We start from the raw sequence: 25414 nt of genomic DNA, 5'->3' as shown, positions 1-25414 counted from the left end.
CCACTGAGCCCTTGAAGAGAAGCCTGGTAATGTTGCGAGACAAAAAGATTTTCCTACAGGATTCTCTGTAGGAAAGACACTGATTAAACTAAAGTCAGTGCTTTGCAGGAATGTGCCAGCTTCTTTAAAATCTGATAGAAAGTTTCTGTTTGAAAGGGTTAGAACTGCTAAAAATTAGCTGAACACCTCTAAAATTTCATTTTTTAAAAACTATGACTAAGAGAGATATTGATGTCCTAATTTGGGAAAAGATTTTGGAAAAATTGTTGGAAATCCAGGGAAACAGAAATTCTGCTTTACAACCATCTGTAACCTCTATGTAGGCACAGCCCTGTCTTAAAATAAATAATGTATCTTACTGACCTGAAGAAAAAAATTGGCTGAGACACATTCAGTACTCAGACTCCAGTGAAGTTTTGTTTTAGCAGGGAGTATAGCATTCAGTTTCTACAATCTGAGCAATAATAATTCTAGCGCTTAGAATATGTAGTTAACATGCATTTGGAGGGCTGTTTTACTTTTTAAATATAAGCTCTCAATTGCTCAAGCAAAAATACACATTTTTATATGCAAGTGGTTAGTCAAGTGCCTAGGCAATTCTGCAAGAATGAATTGGATGACATAAATTGTAATTTCATATTCAAAATCTGGATAATATATTTGTACTTACTATAGCACATGTGTAGCTCATGGTTGATGTGCAATTCATAACTCTTTCTTTAAAGAAAAGATGAATGATTGGATCTGAGTACTCTTAACAAAAACAGAAGTGAGTACCTCTTTTGGGAAAAATGTCAAATCTGCATTGACTTTTCCTATTTTGCCAGCACCCAAAGGAGAAAAGGAAAAACTGCATGCTTATCACTGAAGCATTTAAGAAGCTGATATTTATCTTTAATCAAATAATATTATTCTTTGAATATTAGTGCAGTCAATCAGAATAAAAATACTTGTACATGCAAAGAAGAAAGCATTACCTGTGTATGAAACATGGGTAACAACAAAAAAAATTTGAACAATCCTGAATTAATAATTTCATTTTCCTGCAAGAACAAAACCTAGGTAAAAACCCAAGCAAGACTATAAATACCTCCACCTCTGTCGTGTAGCTACAATCCCTTTTTCTTCACAGTTGTGTCAGGACCAGGTCTCTTGCCTAACCCACATGTGCTTCCAGGTGCGTCAGTATGGAGGAAAACCTTTTGCCAGCATGGGCATTACCAGCTATGGTGGGGTGGGTTAACTTTGGCTGGCTGCCAGACGCCTACCAAGCTTCTCCCTTACTCCCCTACCTCAACAGGACAGGAGAAGAAAATAAGACGAAAAAGCTTATAAAGCCAATACACCTTCTGTCCTCAGAGACAAGTTGAATGCCTCCTGCTTTAAAAAGTCAGCAACAAACACTCTGGAGTGGTAAGTATGAGAGGTGAAAAAGAAAGGACAAAGCAAAATCCTAACAGTCAAAGCTGACTTCCATGAGGGACACAGAGAAATTACCTGGTGGTACTGGGCTCCCTAATGTCACTGGCTGAGGGGGGTTGTTAGGTCTCTAACATGTTGCTTAAGCAATGAGTTTAGGAGCTGAAGTTAGGCTACTGAAGGCATAAGTAATCCCACAGGAGAGCTTTGCCATGGCATTGTTCTGAAAATCTTCTAGGAGTCTTTGCTCTGAAATGTTATCTGACACTTTTTTCAGCTCTCGTTTCCGAGCAACGAGACAACCTTTCAGATCTGCAGATGAGCTCTGGAGATTATGCTAATGGACTCCTCGATGACATTGGGCAAGTTCTAGCCTGAGGCAACTCACACATCACAGTCACATAGTTTAGCATAGGCGTAAGGGGATTTGGGGATGGGGGAAAATCCTTCAACACAAAGGACCATGGGTTAGGGCTACTTTTTGTGTCTTCTATACATTACTAGAGATTCATCTGTGGCATAGAGCTGGACTGTTATTTCGAGTTCAGTGCTTTCCCTTCGACACCTGAAGGGTTGAGCAACTCATTCAACAACTAGTGAAATCACTTTCCTTGCTTTCCAGCCTACTTTTTACTTCAAATGTTGGCTTTGTAGGGTGATTAGAAAGCTTAAACACAAATTCTGTCCTTTATAATGACACAGCTGTCTCTGAAGTCATGGAAAGTTGTACTCAACATATCTTAAGTCTAGCATTTGACCAAGGGCTCTTATTCAGTCATTTCCAAAGGAGGCCAATCACCGCCAAACATATGCCGTGCAGGAAAGGATGCCAAAATGCCAGTCGTTCTCTGTGAATGTGCTGGAAACCAGCAGGGACTGCCGTGCTGTGGCAGAAATCAGCCCTGTGGGGGTTGCAGTTTGGGCATAGCCCTCAGGCTGGAGTTATTGCAGGTGACCACAGCTGATGTGAGGGCTGCTTGGTGATCTGGATTGTAAGCTCTGACAGGAACTGAGTCAGCAGGGGCAGAAGAAAGTGACACTGCTGGGTTACTGTGGGACACAAGTGCCTGTCCAGCCAGCCCAGCCCCTCTCCCTCATCCCCCTGGGAAGCCCATTGTAATGCCTATCTGGCAATGACTCTCAGCTCGCTTCTGGCCCCTTGGCTTTCTGAGGTACGTGGCATATGTTTTGCAGCTCTTCGCCATATGAAGATTTCATGATGTAGCTCAATATGATCAGGATGGCCACCCCTTGTAGGTTGAGAACGGTCCTTTGAGGCTGGGGGCCAGTTCATTAGCTGCTGCAATAGCTAGCAGAGCCTTGGGGATTTGATTAGACAGTCAATAGCTGGTACCCAAATTTAAGACACAAACCTTGCACTAGAGCAGGCTGGATTCTTTGCAGCCAACAGTCTGATGAAAAAGCAATTCCTCTTTGTTCTTCTAGAGCATGTGCAAGCAGCCACTTTTCTACAGAAATTCCTTTGTTACTGAAATCAGTTCTACAAATAGCTTGTGCGGAAGCTGGTGGGGGAGAGGTCCAGTCACACCAGTTTCATGGATTGGTCTAGTGAAAGTTCTTCAGATCTCGGGGGCGGGGAAGAGGTGGGTTCTCTCTTGTTGATGTTAAAGTGGTCTATTGAAAAGGTGACATTTTCCTGGATAAAAAAATGGAGGCATTTCTGATGTGAATAGTAAGAAGGCTATCTTTATTGCAAGCTTTTTTTTACTTGTTTCAGTGACTGTAGAAAGCAAATGGCACTACTCCTAGCTTTGTCCATATTTTCCTATGCTCCCAATCCAGAATATCTTGTAAGTCTGAACAAGAAACAAAGATCTCGAAGATGATCTTTTCCCACTTCCTGGACACTCATGGACAACTATTGACTTTCTAGCATGAATGGTGTGTTGCTGGAAACAGCAGGTGAGGTAGGGCTCAGGTGTTCTTTGAGTGCCCTGTGGGTGCTGGCAGGTAAGCAGACATTTCCAATAGCAGGGATGGTGTGAGAGACATAGCTGTGGATTCAGATTGGTCTCTTCCTGATGACCCCTTGCAAGACCCCAGTGGGTCACTGTCAGAGCTACTACTAAAAGGCTACTACTAAAACTGACCATCTCCCTGTCTCCCCGGTCAGTGATTCACAATTGCAACCACTCCTAATAAGACCTACTCAAATCAAACTTGAGGGATCCTTTCTCTGATGCACACCATTAGTATCTCAAAGGATTCTCTCCTTGCTTTCTCTTCCCCGCCCTACTGATACTTATTGGCAAGAGCTGCCTCCACATGTTACGCAGGGCATTTTGAATCTGCTGTTTAGCAAAGTCCAAGCTGCAGCATAATAAGATGCAGGGGATTCCTAGACGTAGTTAGTGAAATGTCAGACTTCATGTATGTCAAGCCAGTAAATGCAGACTGATTCATAAAACCGCCCTGAACAAAGAAGTTATTAACACTCGTGCAGTCCTAGAGGACACTGGAAAAGTGAAGGACAATTAAAAGTTGAAAGGTGTACTCTGTTACGGAACCTCATTGCTTGGAGGTGCAGTGAAGGAACAGGGAGTCAGTAGTACCTCGGGTTAGGTGTTAGGTGTTTTGCTGCCTTCCTTCCTCCCCTTTCTCCTCTGGGAGATGCTCTACATCACTGGACCTCTTCTGGGGCTTTTGGGATAAACAGGTGTGACTGCATGGATAAAAACATGCTGAGCCTTGGCTGTCACCATGAAAGAGACTGACTTCCCAAAAGAGACGGATAATCTATCATTATCTGTGCGAGGGTCCCAGTCAAGACTAGAGTGTATTATTTATAGGGGAAGCATGTAGAGAAGGCATGGAGCCATTATTAAGCCTGTTGTATCTAAGGGACACCGAAGAACAGATGTTCAAAGGTATTTAAAAACCTGTTCAATATTAGGGCTGGAGCTTAAATGTCTTTGGAAGTTTGGACTAGAGAGATAAATGTTGAAAGAATTGTCTGAAAACCCCATACTGAGGAGAATTAGGGAGTCAGTTGGGAGTCATATGTGACACATATGAGGTACAAAGGATCTAAAGCCAGAGGAATAGTTTTAAAGATTTTTCAAAACCAGGAAAGTCGCACTGTGCTGAAAAGTACCTTGCTGTTCCTAGTTTGTAGTCTCCTGCCTCTGTGCATACATATATAATTTGAAAAACAGACAGTATTTCCACTTACAGAAATGTAGCTTGGGGTCCAAGTGATTTCTGAGTCTAAATGAGATGGTCAGTATTATGGCAGAATCTTGTGGGAGAGAAGGCTGTGCATTAACCAGATCTCTTTCACTTCTCAGTTCAATGATTCAGTGAGAACTTTCCTTTCTTACACCTCTGCTGATACTGAGTAGTATGAGCAGCAGTCACTCAAGACCTAGACAACTGGAAACTTAAATTCTGAGTAGTACAGGTGTTGACAAGGCATTATATGGATGTGGCCCTCTGCCCGGGGACAAGCTGTCTCTGTCTCAGCCTTTGATGCTGAATTCCCTGGGAGGTGACAGTGCTCTTCCTCAAGTCTTTCAAATAAGAGGGCAAAATACCTAAGGAAAAAAAAAAAAGGAGGAGGACGAATAGATGGCAAAAATACATAGACATTTGAAATATGATAAATTTTTGGCTAGTTTTGTACTCCAGAAAAAAAAAATCAAGGTTAATTGAAAGATACGATTTATCATTGATGATGTTTCCAGTATTGGGAGTGGCTGGAACATGAGTAAGTGTTTTCAAAGCTGTTTTGCCTCATACTGTTGATGGTGCTTGCAAAGATTATGCATATATGAGTTTTCATTTCTCTGTAGCTGCAGTTGGCTCCAACACTGGAACGGCACATTGCAGAACGCCGTCCTGCAGGGATGCTGGATGTGCGGAGCTGCACGGTCCTGCCTCACTGTCAGAGGTGAGAGTGAGCACCTTCCCCCCTCATCCTCTCCTCTCCCGCAAACGCATGCTGTCACCTCTCAGGAGGGCAACTGGTTGAATTGCTGCTTCTCTTCACAGAAGAGGCCAGAGGCATGGAGGGAAGGGGAGGAGAAGCACAATCCAGCACAAGAAGGTGTCTTCTGAGCCAAATGAACTGCAGGAAGGTCAGGCACAGCATGTTCTCTCCAAAGAGGGCCTCTGTGATATCCCTGACAAAATCCTTGCCGTGTGGTAAATCCCCTGGTGGAGCATCAAGTCTACTGCTCCTGCTCAGGATGAGAAATACCCCAATCAGCCAGCATCAGCAATGCTCGAGAGCCAGCCCAGGCCAGCCCAGCCTCCTGCTGTATCCCTCTGGGCTGCGGCCAGGAGGAGTGTCAGTGCAGCAGCGTGGGGAGACATCACCAGCCTGAGGATGTCTGGCTGGTTTTGCTGGCTGCTGGTGGGTTGGAGCAGTTCCAGTTTGGCGAGGAGGGAGCTGGGCTGGGAAGCAGGATGGCTGTAGGATACTGTAGCCCCAGTGAAACCGGTAGGGAAACTCCCCCCCTCTGCCTCTGGCTCCACAAAGTGGGTTCCCACCTCTGCTGCCCATATATGCACAAATCCCCCACTTCCCAGGCCCTGCTGATAAACAGGCATCCAGGGCTGTTAAAACCTTTTATTTCTGTAACAGGAACCGGCTGGTGAGCACAGGTTTGGGCAGACCGCTGAGTGGTGCTGGGGACAGCTCGCCTGAGAGTGGGCAAGCAAGGGTCTGGGTGATCCGCCCTCGTCTGGAGGCTTTGCTGCAGGTCAGTATGGCCATTGTATGCCTCACACCAGGGTGATCCCATTGCTGTGTGGACAGCCTGAAATCCCTGAGGTGGTGACAGCCAGCCTGTGCCACTTTGTGGTGAAATGGGTGAGGGCAGTGTGGCTTCCGAGCTGCCATGACTGTGGCACTCAGCCCTCTGTAATTCCCGTGCCTCAGTTTCCCTTGCTCAGTGCAGGAACATTGGCACTGACTCTTGCTTAGAAACGGGAAAAAAAATCATATTTTGGATGCGTTGAGGAGCTAGAAGTGGAAAGCTTTCCATTTAATAACACATGGCAATGAGAAGTTTCAAAACAAAATCAGGGAAAGGGAGGGGAGGGGGGCAGTTTTCAGTGGAAAGGTTTTGTGTATCAGCAGTTTGGATCTCTTTTTATATTAATAATCTGGACTCACTTTTTCTTTGTTATTATCACTGACATTATTTATTTCTATCTGATTTAATTAATGAAGAGCCTGTTGGCTCCTGTGTTGAAGCAGGTGTTCCGTGTTCTTGCCCTTGGCAGGCAGTACCTGCGCTCAGCTCCAGGCACGATGGCAGCCTCTTGGCCAACATTTGGTGGGGGTAATTAAGGGCTGCTGGGACTTACTCTACTTCCCTGCAGGTGCACAGGCTGGCATATGATTTCTGACCAGCTATATCCGTTGCAAGGATATAGCTATATCCGTTGCAAGCTATATCCATATGCAAGGAAGGGACTATTGCAGTGAAAGGCACTGCACGGGCAATGGTACCACCGTGTGAAGATCTGCTTTCTAAATCAGCCCTGCAAGGGATGCTTAGCTTCATGGCTGTTGCCTGACACTGTGGATTCTTCCTGGACATAAGCCGTGCCTCCTGCTCCATCCCACCAGCTTCCCAGCACCTTCCTGAGAGCAACTTAGCACAGCTCAGTGCCCATATTGAGGAGCTCCAGAACAATGCTGCTGCTTTCTTAGGCTTTTAATTCACAAGGAATTAACGTGGGATTAAGGAAACACAGGAAAGAGAGGCAACACCATCTCACCAACCCCCACCTCACCCCAAAACCATGAAAGCATCTGTGAGGATTTTCCACAAAGCAGTGGCACTCACTCTGCGTGCAACCTGATTCTGCCAGGGAGCCGAAGGGAACAGCATATCGCTTCCTGCTGGCTTTGGCAATGATGGCACAGAAAGCAAGTGTTCAGACCTGTTCAGGAGCAGCACGGAGATCCCACAAGTCTAGTGAGTTGGCCAAAGATGTCTCTCAGGCCCGGAAGGTATTTCCAGGAAGTGCTGTGTCTTGGGATGGTAGACTTTGTGCAGCACAGAAGTGTGTCACTGCTGTGACCATGAGATGTGTACCCAAACAGCAGTGTGTGCCTGGGGAATTGCAGAGGATTGAAGAAAAAAAGCAGAAACTGACAGTGTGACAAGGCTGCAGCAGATATGGATAACAGAAGAGCAGAGCTAAGCAGAGCACTTGCTAGGACAGATCTAGAGACCAGGGAGGGGAAACAGAAGTACCACTGGTCGAGAGCAGGGTCTTACTGCTCCTTCAGCCCAGTATATGCACCTCATGGATGGGGAAGATTTCACTGAGGACATATTTCTGTAGGACAGGGAGAGGGGAACTGGTCTGGGGGCTCCTGGCTCACAAGCAAGATACCTCTGATATTCTCAGAATGACAAAGGTTTGCAAATGCTACTGACAGCCATTGCCATCGTGCTCAGCTTTGCCCCATTCCCCCAGACAGACGTACATGCTGAGACCCCGTAGCATTTACAAGCCTTTGTTTACATACTCCAGGCTTTAAGCACTTGAAATTTTGTGGCCTGCCCCACACACCCTAAAAACTTGTCCTTAACAGTTATCTCTGGATTTGAAACTCCTGTAAAAACAAAAACAACTGGTTTTGTCTGCTCTGCCAAACAGTCTCTCTCCATAAAAAGGAGACTGATTTTTCTCTCTGGGTAAAGTAAAAGGTTACAACAATATTTAGTTTGAACTTTCTTGAGATCAGGCATTTATTTTCACTTACTCTCTCAGCGTGTGCATGTGTACATGGAAAGTACCTTGAAGTGAGTCAGCATTACTCAAAGTGAATCATTGGTCACTGCTTCTCTGGGACGTTCATTCAGTGTTGCATGCAAGTTTTCTCTTCCTTCCAAGCCAGGATGGGATTATTTGTGCTGCTTCCAGACTGCTGTAGACATTAAGGCACTGGCTTAGAAACCAAACAAGGGACTATCTCATACCCACTGGTATCTTAAGGGAAGGCTTGGTAATGGACCACTACTACAGCAGTAATGAGAAATAGAAATGTTGTTTTAATCTCCTCTCCAAAACAAGAGGCTTGCCTCCGTCTGGTTTAGCCTACAGCGTCACGGAAAATTTGTTGCCTCATGAAGCAGCAGTATCTCCAAATAGAAGCAACAGAAGTGTCAGAGCTCTTACCTCTCTTCCTTTCATTAGATCATGCACCCTCTCAAGTCCCAGAGCAATGTAGATTTTTAAGTGAATTTGGAAGGCACCTAAGAAACATAGAGGAAAGAGAAAGATCTGCATAGCCAGGGCTTTGGAGAAGCAGGTTTAATTTCTAATCTGCTATTTACTTCAGATTCAATTCTCAGGGCACATCCTGGTATGCAAGGATAAATTTCTGATACTTTAGATAAGTTGTCCTTGTCAGGAATGATTTCAAAGCGTGTGTTTGCTCTATGAGCCGCTTCACACAATTCATTCCATGGACACAGGAGCTGTGTCCTTCTTTTTAACAACTGCCTGTTACACTGTGGGGAGGCTTTTTCTTCCCATTTCAAGAAGCCACAACTTTTCCTTTCAATCAGATACCAACTGCCACAATAACCTCCTGGTGAGGATCTGTGTCTCCTTTTTAGCAGTCTCCTTCCTCTCCAACAAAGAGTGGTGACATTGCCCTGTCCCAGGCTTGCAAACAGCAATGTCCCAGCATTGCTCCATCAGCCATGGTAGCTTCCCTGCAACAGCCAGACTGTCTTTGCCAGGGCTACTTGCATGGGTGACACCTCGGTGCTTTCCAGAGGAGGCCCAGCACAATGCTTTGAGCGCGGGGGAGGAAGGAGACCATGTCTTGTCTCACCCACCCAAGGCTCCCACACCTCACAAGACCTGGCCCAGGTGGCAATTGCTCCCTGATGTTGCTTCTCTGACTCCCCGTGACAGAGTCCAGGCCTTCTTCAGATAATATGTATTTTCTGCACGCATCAAAGGAGATAACCAGTGTCGTAATTTGCCTCCTCTGGCTTTAGAGAGCATTCATGATGGGAGTGCTGCTCTTGGAGTGAGGCTGCCTTGTACCCCCCGTATTTCCACTAAAACAGCAGAAACCCCAAATTTCGTTTACTTCGTCAGATAAAAGTGACGCTATTTTGTGGAGAACAGGTGAAAAGTATGAGCTTTTGTGTGTTTTCAATTTCTTCAAGCAGTTCCACATTCAATATGAATGCAAGAAAACACATTTGTGTTCAATGCATGCTGAGGGAAAGGTATGTGTGTGGATCTGCTGGTCCGGTGAGCCAAGGCTGCTGCCAGAACAGAGGCCATGGGGTGTATCATCCTGCTCAGGTCAGCCTCAGTGCCTCCACAGCACTGCCCATTACTCCAAGATGCATGGGATAGATGGGCAATTCTGGTAGCAGGTGGGCATCCAACTGGTGCCCCTCAGGAACCCTCCCCCTGGCCATCTACTCAAATCATGTTCAGTCACCCCTGAAGTTTTGACTCCTTCAAAAGGTGGGTGCAGCTGAGGATGGAGCCAAGGAGTTGAAGGGAGCATTCAGAAGTGAGGCCAGCAGAAGTTGGCCATGGCGGGTGGCGAGGGGGGATTTCCCTCGCTAGCCAGGCTGTTTCTTTCCTCCCCTCTTGTCAGCCCCATTGGGGCTCACTCGGGAGCTGGAGGGCTGGAGCGGATCCCCGTGCCTGGTGCCAGTGGGAGAGGGAAAGGCAGCCAGGGAATCTCTGGAGTTCACCGCTGTTGGCTGGAGGAAGGGTGAGAAAGAGCCCTGCTGGTGAGTGGCTTGGGGGAAAAGAGAGAGAGAAGAGGAAAAAAAAGTTAAAATAGGGACAAGAACGCTGGCATTTATAAATGACTTGGCATAGCATCTGCTCTTGGACGTGGTAACTGACACAGAGTTTCCAGCAGTCTCACGTGTCCAAAGGACAGTGGCTAATATGCCCAAGATGCCTGTTGCTTTAGTCACTTCAGTTCCAGAGAAAGAATGGGAGTGGGGGGGGGAAAAAACATCCCTTACAAAGATTTTCTTAATTTTTTTTTTTTTAAGAAACCAATTCTGTGCAGGCTGTGAAGGGACTACACCTACGGAAGCAATGTCCGGACAGCCTATCTGTGCTGTATGGAGAAAGGCAAGGGGTGGATTGGAGTTTATAGTCTTTAACCTTTGGAAATTCAGCATATGGCTGAGTTGCTGAAAAATTCGTATACTTGGTTTTGGATATGGGGCACTATCAGGCAGTATTTACTCTCTTGTTTCACCCGAGGTAAAGCCTGCTTTGTGCTTGTAAAGCAGCTAAAAGCAACAGCAACCTCATCATAATAGGATCATCCTGGATACTATGTTTTCATATAATGAAATTGCATTAAATTCTTTTTTCTTCAACACACTGATTGCAAAATTCCTTGGATGCAAAGGCAGCCACAAACCTAAGAGTCAAGAAGCTTTGTTAGCTGACGTGAAAGCAGGAAAAGGGAAAAATCCAGGTGATCCTTTAAAGATGGAGACGGTGTGGGAGGAGGCACTGAGAAAGCCTGTGCTTAGTCCACCTGGGAATGGGTTTAAATTAAATTAAAGCACAAGCCTATAAGTAAACCTGAAAGCCAGGTAGCTAAAACCCAGTTTGAATTACGTTTTGTGATGACTGAGAAGGAAGGAGAGAGTAAGTGAAACTAACCACAGAACCACAGCTTTTGATGACCTTGGCTATAAAGAGGTCAAGGATTTAGGGGGAGAAAAAATATGTTCCTATTGCTTTTGGGTGTGCTGTGGCTGACTGGGATTTATTCAAGCAAGACAGGTCTTGCAGGATGGGACGGGCAGAGCAGGGGATGTAGAAGGACATCAGTAAAAGCAGGATTAAGGTCAAACACAGGACTAAAAAAGCTTGCGAGTTGCTTAGAGGAAAAGGTGAGGGGATATTAATAATCCCTCTGAGATATTCTGTACAAGAAAATAAAGTCTGCCCAATCCGAAATGAAGTTCTTCAGTTCTTCCGAGCACAGATGCTGCTGCATCCTACCCAGAGAGGAAGTTTTATAAAGGGCTTGTAAAAGGGCCTTTTGATGATTCAGTATCTTTACTATATGCCACCATAACAGACTGCTGTGCTAGTGACCCTGCATAGTTTTTCTAACCACAGACCAAAGAATGATAATTACATATCTCAATACCTCTTGAAATGGTGTCTTATTTTTCCACATCCAGAATGTTGGAACCATAAAAAATAGCGTCCTGACAATTTTTTTCATGAGCAGTGGTATGAGTTCTCTATCTGAAGTGCATACACACTAAATTGAGTCAAATATCTGAAATCTTTGTGGCACAAGATCCCACGTGATCTTTGACAACCATGCAGGCTTACACCTTCCGAGGAGGTGGGTACAGAATTTACAGCAGATTAGACCGTCTACTGAAGGATAGAGCTTTCTGCAGATGTGCAATCTTGTTAAAAAGTTAACTTACTGCTTTCTTGCCAATCTTTTTAATGATATGCCATCAGATAAATTAAAGAATAATTTCAATTTTTAGCCAATAGTAGTGGCTAAGCTATTTTTTTTATATTATCTTGCAGGTTTACTCCAGTAGCTAGAAAACAAGACAGAAGCTTGACCACTGACATTTTTTGCTATAAAATGTTATCAAATGGGGCTGCCAGCTCACAAATCTTTATGTTCCTAAGGTCATCTGCACATGGTCACACAACGATGGACCATTCTTATGTTCTCCAGTGCTTCCACAATCCATTTTTAAATGAAGTGAAAGCAATGAAATTCACACTCTCTCTCCTTAGGAGATATTCCATAGACTAATATGTCATCAGAATACTTTTTTTGACTGCTGTGAAGATGTATTGATTACATTGCAATCATATCTGAAGATTCTGATTGGGAATGCATATCTGAAAGCTGATGACAAATGTGGTTTGCTTTGCTTGGCATTGTTTCTGACTCTGCTTTTCCAGCTTCTCTCCAAAACCTTAATTCTACAGTATATGCTTTTTGCAGTTATGTCCAGAATGTATATATCAATAGCAGTGATATTGAGAAAGAACCAGCTGACAAAAGGTTTTTTCTATTGGACAAAAATATTGAATACATTTTAAGCTTTCTCAAGATCATTCTTATTTTCCTTTCCTCTCTCCCAATTTCCTATTTGAAAACAAACAAAAGAAAAAATGTTACATTCATTTTCTTTATGTTTCTGACAGCTTAAAATCTTTGGACATTTAGATAGAATCAACAAACGTTATTGAAACACTTCTGGTTCTAGATGTCCTGCATACAGCACTAGGAAGGGGTAACTCCTATTTCTTTACCTTTTTAATGAAAATTTTCTTGTAGACTCACATTTCCAGCAAGCCTGTTCAGAAGGGTATAGTGTAGTATTGCAGTGGCCCAGCCAACAGAGTCGAAACACAACTATGAAATGGACATGGTATTAAAGTATGGGCAACCCACAGATCTACACAGCAGCATAGCAATGTCATCTGTTCCGCTCTGCATTTCTTTCCTAGCAGTTCTTAACATTTGGTTTGCTTTTTTGGCTGCTGCCAAGCACTGAGCTGACATTTCATGAAACTACCTATCATCGCACCCAGGCCTCACTGTAATTCTTCACCATTTTTCTTACTGCCTCGAGAAACTTTGTACCGCCAATAAAACTTTACCTCCTTGCTCACTTCCCATTTTCCTGGTCACTTATGAACGTGTGGAAAAGCACAGGTCACAGAGCACAGCTGTCGGTGGGTGACCTCCTTCCTTTGCAGGAATTGACCATTACCCCAGACCTTCTGTTTCCTTTTTATGAACTATTTATACCTGTCAAAACTATCCCTGCTGTACCGTGGCTGCTTAGTGTCCTTAGAGGCCTCAGGTGAAGGGATTTGTCAAAATCTGTAAGAAATCCAAGTAGACTATATCATGTAAATGGCCCTTATACAAATGTTTGTTCATCCCTTCAAAGACCTCTAAGAGGCTTGTAAGAAGGCACTACTCTTTACAGAAGCCATGTTAACACTTCTCAATTAGATTTTATTTATCCAGGTGCCCTCTGGCTCTTCACTTCATTGTAGTTTCTGCTTTTTGGTATTGTTAGACTAACAGGCCCGTAGTTTCCTGCAATCTTTAAAAAAAAAGTCAACCTTCAGTCCTCCAGTACCAAAGGTGTTTGAAGTGAGAGGTTACATATGCTGTTAATAATTCAGCTCTTCCATCCTTTGGATTGCTTCGTGAATGCGCTCTGCTTTGTTGACTCATTACTGTTCATTTTGTCAACCTGTATTGTAATTTCTTCCACAGCAACTTCAGTCTTGGAGAGATGTTCTGGTGAGTTGCGCCTTTCACTCCTTCCTTTCTCCCCAAAAGAAAGAGTTCTCTTGTGGGCATCACCCCAGTTTTTCTGCAGTTCATGCTGGCGCACAGCATTCATTTAAACTCCCCACAACACTCTCCCCTGCTCTCAGTCCGCCTCCCACACCCTGGTTCTCAGTCAGACCTATTGACTCTGCTGAACTTTTTGCTCCTCATGATGCAGAAAGAGGATTTAATAAATAGCTCAAGTCCTTTTGTTGGTTTCTCCTCTTTTTCACCTGCACATCTGCATTTAGTGCCACAGTATATTCCCCTTTATATGCTTTGCCTGGGAACAACTTCAGCTTTTTGAATTCTTAATTTTTCTGTTTAACCACATTGGCTTCCTTACTCTCCTTACTCTTTCAGAGGAATTTAGATACAGCTGAATGAACTGATAAATGTGACAGTCATGCTGAAAGGGACTGGAACAAGCTCAGTCAAATAAGAAGAGGCTTGAAGGCAAAACATAAATGCCTGCTTATATTTCATTCTGATCTCCCTTTGCTTCCCGCCCCTGCCCCATCAAAAATAAACAAAAAAAAGTTCTTTTTTCCAGAGAAAGTCATTTACAAATATGGTGTCCTTATTTCAACCACCATTTCCGTACTTCAGCAAAAAGGTCTGGGCTAAGGAGAAAAGGCCGGTCACAGTAAAGTGATGCTGATATGACAGCACGGGAGACCTCCCCTTGCGTTCTTCTCTGCTTTATGAATCTCATGTGTTTCATGACTCTAATTCAGTGCTTTCCTTTTCTTCCATTTCCCCACTCCTTTCCCATATTTTTATACATCGTAGGGTGGGACATGGGTGGCCTACCTAGCTGCTCCTGCTGTGTGTCACTGGTGGTCCTTACGTAGGACTGCAGAGCCATTATGGTTTCTAGTCATATGGCCTGCATCCGTTTAAGCTGTGGCTGCTACTGTAAGAGGTGGAGAGATTTGTTTATTCCTCCCTTCTCCTTGCCCCCAGGTCTGCATAATTTACCAGAAGTCCTGTTCTCCATTAGACAGAAATCCTCTAAATCAAAGAATGACCTGAATAGCTTTATTGACTTTGGAGATGGGATTATAATGGAAATGGGGATGGTGAGAGGTACACAAGCATTTCTGAGCATTTCCAGTTGTCTGCTTTTAACTCAAGTTTTGTTGAGTTTTTGTGAGCTTACTACTAAAAGAAGCATGTTGCCAGCAGGCCGATCAGTCTTTAGTACAGTTCTAATCAGCTTTTGCTCCTTCTTTAACCTTTTCAGCTCTCCTCCAAGATGCTCTGGGATCCCAGGGCTTTTCCTCAGTCTGCTCCTATTTTATTCATGTTTTCCTCTTACATTATTGTTTTTGAATCCTGGAACACAACCAGTGATTCTGGGCAAATGAGAATTGGTGGATTTGTAAAACTAGCCATAAGAAAGAGAGCACATCAGCAGATGCACCTCTGGATGGATGTTCAGGAGTATTTCAGCTTGCCTCTTTTTCCAAAGGGTCTTAGAGTTAAAATGCTAGCAGTCAAAGAATATTGGGCACCTAATTTCTTCATATACTTAATCTGCCATAAATACTCTTTTACTTTAGCTGTCTCCACTGTGCTGATAAACTCCAGATTTCCTTCTCTTACACATTGTCACTGAAAGCACTGATTTCTTTTTTAATGGATACATAAAAAGTGTCTAATAAAAAGGTAATTGCTATCCCAAAGCAATTTCCCACAGAAAAAAATACTCGGCAAATATACATTTTTCTCAATTTTCTTCTTTTTTATAGGGAAGGGTTTTTATATCCCTCTCCTCCAAATTTTTAAAACTAAAGTTTTGAGGTAAACATGATAGTTTGGGAAAAACCTAAAATAAGTCATTATTTCTTTCCTCTGCCCCTTTAATTTCATTTTTTTTGCACCGTTTTCCTTCATTTTCCAGTAATATGTAGAAGGAGACAGGAGAGTGAGTTACAGAGAAACACCAAATTAAATTTTCTTCCTGGAACTGTGAAGGGAAGGCCACTAAATTCTTAAAGTCCTCATTTGGAGGGTGTTTGTGGAATCTGTAGGGGAAATACTTCTCAGTTCTTGATCAGTATTTTAAACAAGCGTTCATGCTGACTCTTTGCTGCCTAGCAAGAATGCAACTCAAAATGCACCTAGCTTTGCATCAGGTGGGTCTTGTTTTATCCCTTCAGCTTGGATTTCTTTACACTGAAGTATCTGTTGTTCTAGCAAGAAACCACCTTCCACATGAGCTGCTGTCACTTTTTCTGTTCCTGTTGTTTCCGTGAGTCCTTCCTCAAGAATGGTTGAATCTGGTGACACCTGTACAAAAAGGCTGTTACTTGATTATATTCACGGCATCATGTGCATTGAGGATGCTCATAGAAGAGATGATGAATACACAGTGGCAGTGAAGATGTAACTGTTCTTTAAAGCTGTGCTGGTGATAAGTGACACGTCCCGAATGGTGATACTAATACTTCCCCATGCTACCTGTGCCCATTTCCCCATAGTGTAGGCAGTGGAGGTATCCTGGAAGAGGTCAGCCATCATCTGAAAGGCATGAAGGGGGCAAAGTTACTCAAGCTCCACTATGTGGTGGTGCAGGATGAGGACCCTCTGTCACATCCAGGTGAGACCTGAGGTGCTTGGAGCAGAGTGGTACCTTTGCACCAGGAGACTGGCATCCTTGCAGCTGACAAGGGAAGATGTTCGGTGCTCCAGGACTGACTGCTCACCTTGGAGAGCTGGCGGTGTTGTTTGAGTGATGGCAGACCATGCTGGAGGGCCATGAAAGGTGTGCAAGGGTCTCTGTGCAAGCCCTCTCTGGTGGGCTCCAGGAGAAGGTCTGTGCTCACCAGGGTACTGACCCAAACCATCCTGTCACTGAGCTCAACATCTTTTCTGTGGGTTTACCCTGAGGGATGAGCCCCCTCACCCTGGGCACAAGGTGTGCAGATGTGACAGGCCCACTCCTGCCATGCCGGAGGGACCGCAGGTCCCAAAAGGCTGAGAGATGGTCTGCTGCTGTGGCCTGCTGTCAGCAGGTTTGGCTCCCTGGAACACAGAGCAGAGCTCGGCAGTGCCAGAGACAAGCGCTGGCATGTGCAGTCAGCTTCACTCTGGCATTGCTGTTTAAACAACATAGCGGGCTGGACCTGTCTTGATGAAGTGCAATGCAGAGAGGGAAGAACTGGCCTTCTGCCCAGACCACGACAATGCAGATTGAATCACTCTCACATTCCTCCCTGGCTTGACTTTGCACATGCAAAACCACCCACAGCGTGAGCTTAGCTATGCGCTCATGCCAAAATAGAGACTCTGTGGATGAGCAAGACTCCTGACATCTCCTGTCATGTCTTGTGGTCAGGTCAGCTGTGGAGCTCTTTGTTGGCTACCAAACACAGGTCCAGGAATGAATTCTTGTCTCATTGTCTTTGACTGGTGTGGGTGTGCTTTCTACAGCACTGCAAGAAAATCCCCTCTTGGTTATGTGGTTGTGTGCTGGTTCCATGGGCCTGCTCTGTCTTTCTAAGTCTTGCAGGAATCCCTTGTTCCGCCAATAGTTTCTTGATCAACAAGCTATTTGGAAAGTAAGGACACTTTTGCACCACTTTCACACAATCTGCCTCAGGGGCCTGCACATCAGTTAGGACTGTTAGGTGCAACTGTGGTATGAAGAGTCAGGATGGTGTCTGTCTTGTGTTTTCTGGCCATTTGGAAGTGTCCAGCCAATGTATTAAGTTCATGTTTTTGTGCTGGATAAAGAAAAAGAAATGTTGTATTCAGAGAGGGGTTTTTTTATTTTGTCAATGTTTTCTGGGAAGACCTGTTTGTAGAACCTAGCTTCTGCATCAAGAGATAAGAGGTTTCAGTAATCTCTGATGGTATTTTACTTTATGAAGTACCTCTCTCTCCCTCCCCCTCCCCTGTTGTTTGAGGCTTTAAAAAGAAATGCAGCCTTTTTTATTTTCTCCTTTCATTATGAAAAGCCAAAGTCCAAACCTCTTAGTGACTTGGCAGCTACATTGTTGTACAATGTGAGCAACACGAAATGTAACAAAAGATAATATAAAAGGTTTTGTCGAAAGGTGATGGTAGGGGAAATCTATATGCAAGAGCAGGAAGTAATGACCTCTTGAATGAGGTTGTAAATCAGCAGTTAATTGCAGGTAGATGTTTTATAGGGATTAGAAGTGTCACGCTGCCTTCTGATAAATCTGAAACAAGTGATCAAGTCTCAGAGCCCTGCTTTTGCAAGAAATGTGTGCTATGAAATCTATGCAGATTAGTACTTCCATTGTTTGCGGTTGGCTCAGAACAGTGTTCACAAGCGGAGCAGCATAGCCTTGCTCTAGCTGCAACGTGGGTGCACTTCAGATGCTGTTGTCTTGTTCTGCACTGAGTGTAGGTTTTAGTTTATTACATCTTCTGTACAACTGTCCATATGGAAGAGAACCTGTGCCTTTGAAGCATAAAAAAATAAAATAAAATAAAATAAAATAAAAAAATAAAATAAAATAATAATAATAATAACCTAGACCCTCAGGTTGTTAATTTGGAGAGTTATTCATAGAATAGCTCAAATTTATTTTGTAGATTCCTTAAATGAAAAGGAGTATTTAAGGGTGAGCTAGGATGTCTGAGGCCTCCTAAGACCTCCTTTGGTTCTACTACTGACTTAACTTTTTTCCTCATTAAACTAAGAGCAGCCCAGACCAGAGGTCCAGCCATGTCATACTAGAATTGTAAAGATACAGGGCAATCCTTTCTGCGTAGAGCTTCACCTGAATAAATGAGGTAGGAAAGATTAGAAAGGAAAGGGAGAACAATTGTTTTTATCAGCACTTGATGGAAGTTGGGCACTTCTCACGACAGAAAGAAGACCGTGTTTCGACACCTGCACCTTTCCAACATCCATAACCTTTATCGTTTTCTGCATGCTACTATTTACTTTTCAAGGAAGTTGGCTTTTCTTTATGATCAAAGTCTTGGACATTTTTTATTATGTAATTACAAAGTTAGCTGACAATTAAAATCTGTATTACATTAGGGCCTGTAGAAAGGCAGATTAAAAAATGGTCCCTGCCTTGGAGATGTTACAATTCCCTCTGCAAGGATCCACTTAGAGGGAAAATGAATTCCAGAGAGGCTGGCAGGTGGGGTCTGTGCGAGTGCGTGAACATGGACGTGCTTGGGTGCTCTGCTTCTGAGGAAGTGAGTACCGAGAAAGCTGTATGAAACGGCACACTCATGAGAGTTTATTGCTACAGCGTTGGAAGAGTAAATAACACTGCTGAACGTGAATTTGTCCTGGTTGGTTTTTAAAACAGAATACTTTCAAAGCAATGTAACACTTTCTCATAAATATGGGGCTGTAAATCCTCCACTTGAAAAGGGTTCCCATACCCATATTTCAACCCCAGGGGTGATGTTTTCTATGATGTAAAGCTTTTTCTCTTCTATTGAGGTTCCCCACATGTCCCATTTGTTGCAAGTGGGATCTGTGGTCCCACTTGCTCACAGAGGATGCTTGTGGCATTGTGGAAAGAAACTTTTCCCTGGGAATCATCCCTACTAACAGTGATGGCTGTTCCGTGTTTGAATTTGCCTATCCTTGTAAGATGTGTTTGCCAAAGAGGAGATTTTATATGTGTAGAGGGAGCATTGGAGTTGTAACTTCCTGGCACTCAGCTTTGCAGGCAGTTCTAAGAAAACACATCCGTGTGCTTTCACATCGTGAAAGTGATGTGGAAAAACTTTGCAACCAATTTGGGTGTATAGAGAAAATGATTGTGATGGGAAAGTTTAAAAGCAGCAACCCCAGATGATCAGAAATGCTCAGTGGATATAGATAGAGGACTCATGGCCTGTTTCAGTTTTTGTCTGTTCTTTTTTTTTCTCCTTGAAGGGGCTGGAGGGGTTTACGCTTCTGGCAAAGAGAAAAAAGGTAACATAAGGTTTGAATTATTTTGCACACTTGGAAAAAAGTTTGTTCTTTCAGAGTGAGGAAAAGATATGAAGTGCAAGCAAATCTCTGCCTATATTTACATATTTTAAAAACTAGAGCCAACTTTGATTAGAGTCTGAATGAAACAGAATACTTGTCAGGCGTTTTTTTTCTGCTGGGAATGAAAGTAGAAGGAGAAGTGATTTGTTTTGAGATAATCAGGGCAAGGTAATCAGCGTTATGGTAGCAGTGGGAGTCTGAAGTGAAGATCAAAGTGTTTAGGATACTTTCAGAAGGCCCATCAAGATGGTCTTCGCACCAGAGAACTTGCAAAGACGAGCAAAATACCTGGGGGAAGGATGAAGCTTTTACTATCTGACTCATCATTTTGAGTCAGAAATGGCAATCTCTCTGCTAGGTGGAGAAAAGAAGAGAAAGCTCTGGTTGATCATCTGTCTAAGGACTGGTGAAAGGTGGTGAGGGGAAAGGAGTCATCATAAAGACATTGTTCTTCATGCAAAAGTGAAAGACAGCAAGCTTCTCCGAGTGCAGTGTCTGCCGTTCCCATGGACAGGAACTGCCTGTGCATGTTATGCCCGTATCGCTGGTCTGATCCTCTTCATGTCAGAAGGAGCATTGAACCAAGAGGAGGCAACCTGCCACCTCTCCCTATAGAACAGCCCCTGGAGCTGTTTATCCAATTAATGCAGGCAATCACCTTTTTTCACAGGACTCCACTCCCATTTAATTTCCAAATGAGGAAACTGGGTACTAATTTTCCCTGTCAATCCAGTGGTCACCGATTTTTAATGGGAATTAAGCTTATGGCAGAATCAGCTGTTAATAAAGGGTTGCTTTTCTCTTCAAATATTTGCATGAGCAGCAGATTTTACAATGTCATTCTTTGACATATTCTCCTCTCTGCATGGGTTAAGCAATTAACTTTTTGTTATAGGCAAGCTGGGAGTGCATGTATAATAAATGTTCGTCATGCAAGCAATTGATCTGCAATAATTTTAGAGGAATCTTCCACACTTCTCGAAGGTAACAGATATATTTTACAATACATGTATTGTGAACATTAAGTTCACATGACTAAAATTTCACTGTCTGCAAATGGGATTTCCAAGAATGGGGTAGGCTTTAGAGCCTTTTAACTGCGTATTTGGGCTGGCCCTTTCAGAGGTCCAGCTTTTGCATCCAGCTGCAAGAGGAAGAGGCTTCAGTTATCTTTGCTTTGGGGGAAAAATGCCCTGTTAAGGGCCAGCTGCTAACCTATTGTAAAATGACTGTATTTGCTTTGAGCTTGGGGCAATGTGATGAGTTTTGGTTGGACTGATTTCCACTCAGTGATGTTCTCCCATTATCTTTTACCAAGTCAGCCATCTCAACGTAAGTAAGACAGGTAGAATGATAGCTTCCAGATGAATTGACCATAGGAAATTCTGTGGGATTATAATGTTGGCAGATATGATTTACATGTGTGTGTGCCTGTCTTGTTCAGAAAGGGGAGAAGTAAGGAGGAAGTTTCCACTTACAGGCTGTGACATCATCTTTCAGTATGAGTTTTTTCCCTCGCTTCTGACATTCAAGCGTTGGAGAGGAAATCCATCACATCCTTTCTTCTGAGGCTGGACAGCAAAAGGAGGACAGAAACTGACATGTTTTCATGAGAAAAATAGTTTTTAATAATCTCTTCCACTCTTATTCCAGAAATCAGTCTGATGGCATCAGGGAACGGTTGGTTAAAAATGAATTCCAACTGAAATGGAAACATGCAATGTAAAATGGGATCTTTATTTTGTAGCCACCCAGTAGGCACTAAAAGAATTATAAAATGAGTGATTTATCGCTACCACTGCCTTTGCTAGGGACAGGTGTGACCTTTCTTGCTGCATTTGCAGGCCTTGCTTGGAAAACCAAAACTTGTTACTTTGCAGACCTGTCTGTCTGTGGTACCCAGTCTGTTGTCGATGACAATCAAAACAATGAAGATGGTGTGGCAGTCCTTTACTTCATCCACATCACCAGGCTGCAACAAGGGTCAGATTGCATTGCAAATTGTGTGTGAAATGTGTTAAAGTGACTAAAGGCAAACACCCGCAGGAATGCCACCCTTTACGTTTAAAAGACCAGATCAAAATTTGTGTCTTTAAAGAACCTACAGAGAGAGGTATTTGTCACTGAGCTATAAACAGGCTCTGCTCTCCCTGCAAACAACATCTGTGAGTCACATAACCCAAAAGACCTGAATCTTACTTACAGCAAGGACTTGCCCTTATCCAAGGCATTGCTGATATTGTTAAAGCTGCCAACCCCCTCTAAGTGTGGATGAAACAATGCTGAGTTAAAAAAACATGGGTCAGTATAGTTAATCCTAATTTAAGAGGCAAAATACTTCTTCATCTGTGAAGGACACATTTTTATTGGCATATTTATCCAAGGATTTTTTTCTGACATGACTTTTTAAGCACAATGTCCCTTCCTATTTTCCCAGCCCCACTGATAAAGTCATGGTGGTACATCCTGTGATGTGGGCCACATATAACAATTCCCCTTTTTAGTTTCCTCTGTGATCAGAGTGGTGTTAGGAGGGTTTAATGTCAAAGCAAATCAATGCCAATCTTTTCAAGATCCAATTACATTGACTGTCTTTTAATTTGTTTCCCCGCAGGAAGTTTTTCCTGCCAATGTACCTGACCTGTGAGCAGTCAGAGGTCAGCAAAAGAGATTTCAGGAGTCCATGTGCCACGGTGGGAGCGGGAGGATGCCTTCTGAGGGATGCCACTGGGAGAGACGCAGAAGCTTTGAAAGGATCTCTAGAGGAAGAAGATGCATTCCTTGTGGAAAGGGCAAGTAAGAAAAACAGACGAGCATCAAGCTGCACAAGTGAACAAAACAGCAGCTGCGGAGAGCAGAATGCCAAGGTCTTACATTGTGAGGTCCTACCATACATGTCCCAGTGCCTAGATGCCTAGATTCATCTTGGTTCCCAGCACATATTTTTGCATGGGAGTGAACAAACAAGGCACTTGAAGGAAACTTAAGGGCATCCTTGGAATTATTCTCCTATGCACGTGAAGCAAGTACAAGTAAAGACAGTTGTTTGGGTTTTTTTTTAACTCAGTTAGGAAGAAAAAGTGTGCTATAAAAATCATGTTGTAGCTTTTATATTTAGCCCTAATTGTGGCCCCATACACAGAAAAATTACAAAACCACAGCATATCTTCTAAGTAATATAAATTGTGAATTACAGGCTCCTACTTGGTAGACTTTGAAGATTTTCTATTTTGTGTACAGATCTTCCACTTTCTGCTGAAAACAGCAAAAGAAACATCTGTGAAGTCAGATCAATCCTTAAAGTGAAGTTTAGGCTTCTATATTTTAATTAGATACCACCATTTTGGGTTCCAGTTGTTTGCATCTGTGGAACAATTTATAGCAACGGTTGATCTTTAACACAATCCTGCCTAGTCACATTGTGGTCATGGTTAATGATTTCGATGTTCTGTGGTAAAGTTCTGGGGTAGGGGTGTTTGAAGCTTTCAAAACAACCTGCCCAAATTAATTAGGATCCTGACACCCAGAGTATTTTACACAGACTTTTTAAAAGGCAGATCATTCAAAAGCATGGAAGTGATGTAGGGAGCTAAGTGTAGTCACACTGATGATGCCCCTGCTTGCGTAATGTTGCTGTTGAGATCTGGAACCTTTTCTGACTTCATGAAACAGACATCATATTTTTGAAGTGTGTTGAAATAAAAGCTCCCTGAAGTAAAGATGAATCTAAAAATGTTACAAGCAGCCTTAGCACAGCCGGGACACATATCATAGGTAAAACAGAGGACCTAAGTCTTCGTGTAAAGGTGGACATATTTCACTAATATAGACCCGTGCCTCCTTCTGATTGCAGCAACAGTGTCCAGACTACAGACTTACGGTATTAATTTCTTTTTTTCCTAGAAGTTTAAAAATGTATGGAGAGTTTGTGTCAAGATCATCTGAGTGGTTTGTTAATGTTTTTGCATTCTAAAAATATAGTGGCCTTTTTTTTTCTTTTGTAAAGTTCCCAACCATGTTATGCTCTTGGTCTTGTTCACTTTCTCTCCCTTTCTGCTTCAAGTTTGGCGCTTCAAGGCTTTCTTTTGGGTTTTATCAAATTACACACTGAAGAAAGGCATACATTTCAGAAACAGATGGATTTAATGTGCATGAAAATACATGCCTTTTAAGGAAACTAAATTAGTAGTTCCACTTTTACCCCTTTTTATTGAAGACATAACTCTGAGACATCTCTGGTCTAAAGCATAACTTTACAGACATCAGCAAAATGAGGTTTATTTGCATGGAAATTTGACAGAACATCAGAGAAACCATCAGCAACACTAAATCTGACAATTTCTAGTAGACATGAAGGGAGCTGGGACAGTACTAATAAAAATATATAGAAAAAGAGGCTTTAAGAATCCATAACCAGCACGCATTTCAAGACTCTTATTCACCATATATATTGAGTGTATCTGCAAATTCACAGCCACTCATGTCTCTAAACATTTGTTTCACAATAAAGTTAACTGGGAACGAGAAATTTTTTTCAGTGGCGAATTAGTGTTTATTCCTTTTCAAGGTGCGGTGTCTCTCCTTATGAACTGAGAACCAAAAGCAAGACCAGATTTTTTCTGAAAGCACCTGGCTCCCATAAAACTGCATGACAAAAGGTGAAGCAGAATAGCTGCTCTGTTGCCTAGCCATGTTTCACCAAGTGTTGCCTTTGCCTTGGTGCAGAGAGACCTGCTCCGTGCTGTGTCTGTTCTTGCAGCACTGAATTTGAAAAGAGATGGGTAAAATTGCTGTGGGAGGATGGGACAGAGGGAGCTGTGAACATTTCCCATGGGACAGTGCATAGGACAGGGCCAAGTCTCCTGTGAATGTGACTCTTTAACTGTGTGGATGTGTCTTAATCTGGAGACAAAATATTCTGTTGAGATAACTCTGAGTGACCCAACTGCAGGATTCTTCATGGTGTTTCTGGACCAGCCGAAAAAGGCAAAGGCAAAATACCAATAATACTTTAGCCCCTCAGGATTGACCAGGCACTATTTAAACACCTGATTATGTCTACAATTCAGCAAGCTGCTTAATTATATTCCTGACCATTAACATATAATCAAGTCCACCCTTTTTCTGCCTGCTTAAGTCTTTCAATGAATAGGATTCGATTGCTGAACAGGCTTGGAGCCGAACATGTGCTTTGGGACTTTACTGAGCCCATGCCCAGCCAGTTGGGTTTGCAGAAACGCCGAGCAGCTCCCTGCTCCTCATTCCTGGAGGCTCTGATTTGGAAAGGGATTCTTTAAAGGAAGCACTTAGGTACATGCTTATGAGTTTTCCTGACCAATAACACATGGAGATTGGTCCAGAATTGTGCTTTATCAAAATAAGCTGCCTCCTCAATGGGAACTGATAATCAGACCATCAAAGAAGAAAATAATAGTTGACATAAACATTAATTCTTCTTTATAGAAAACAAATATTTTCTCTTAAAAGTATCTGGAGCTCTGTTAGTAACTGATGAACACCAAGCATGCAACAAGTCAGTTCTAACCAGCAGCAAAAATCATGCGCTCAGCTGCGTTGTCTGATTTCCCTGATGCAGCAAAACTGGATGTGTCACAAGAGTAAGTTTTCTTTTGCCAATCCCTCTGCCAGTAAATGGCCACATTCCAACAATGCAT

Source organism: Aptenodytes patagonicus, chromosome Z (genome assembly GCF_965638725.1).
Source record: "Aptenodytes patagonicus chromosome Z, bAptPat1.pri.cur, whole genome shotgun sequence".
NCBI classification, from domain to species: domain Eukaryota; kingdom Metazoa; phylum Chordata; class Aves; order Sphenisciformes; family Spheniscidae; genus Aptenodytes; species Aptenodytes patagonicus.
This window is presented reverse-complemented; position numbering follows the sequence as displayed.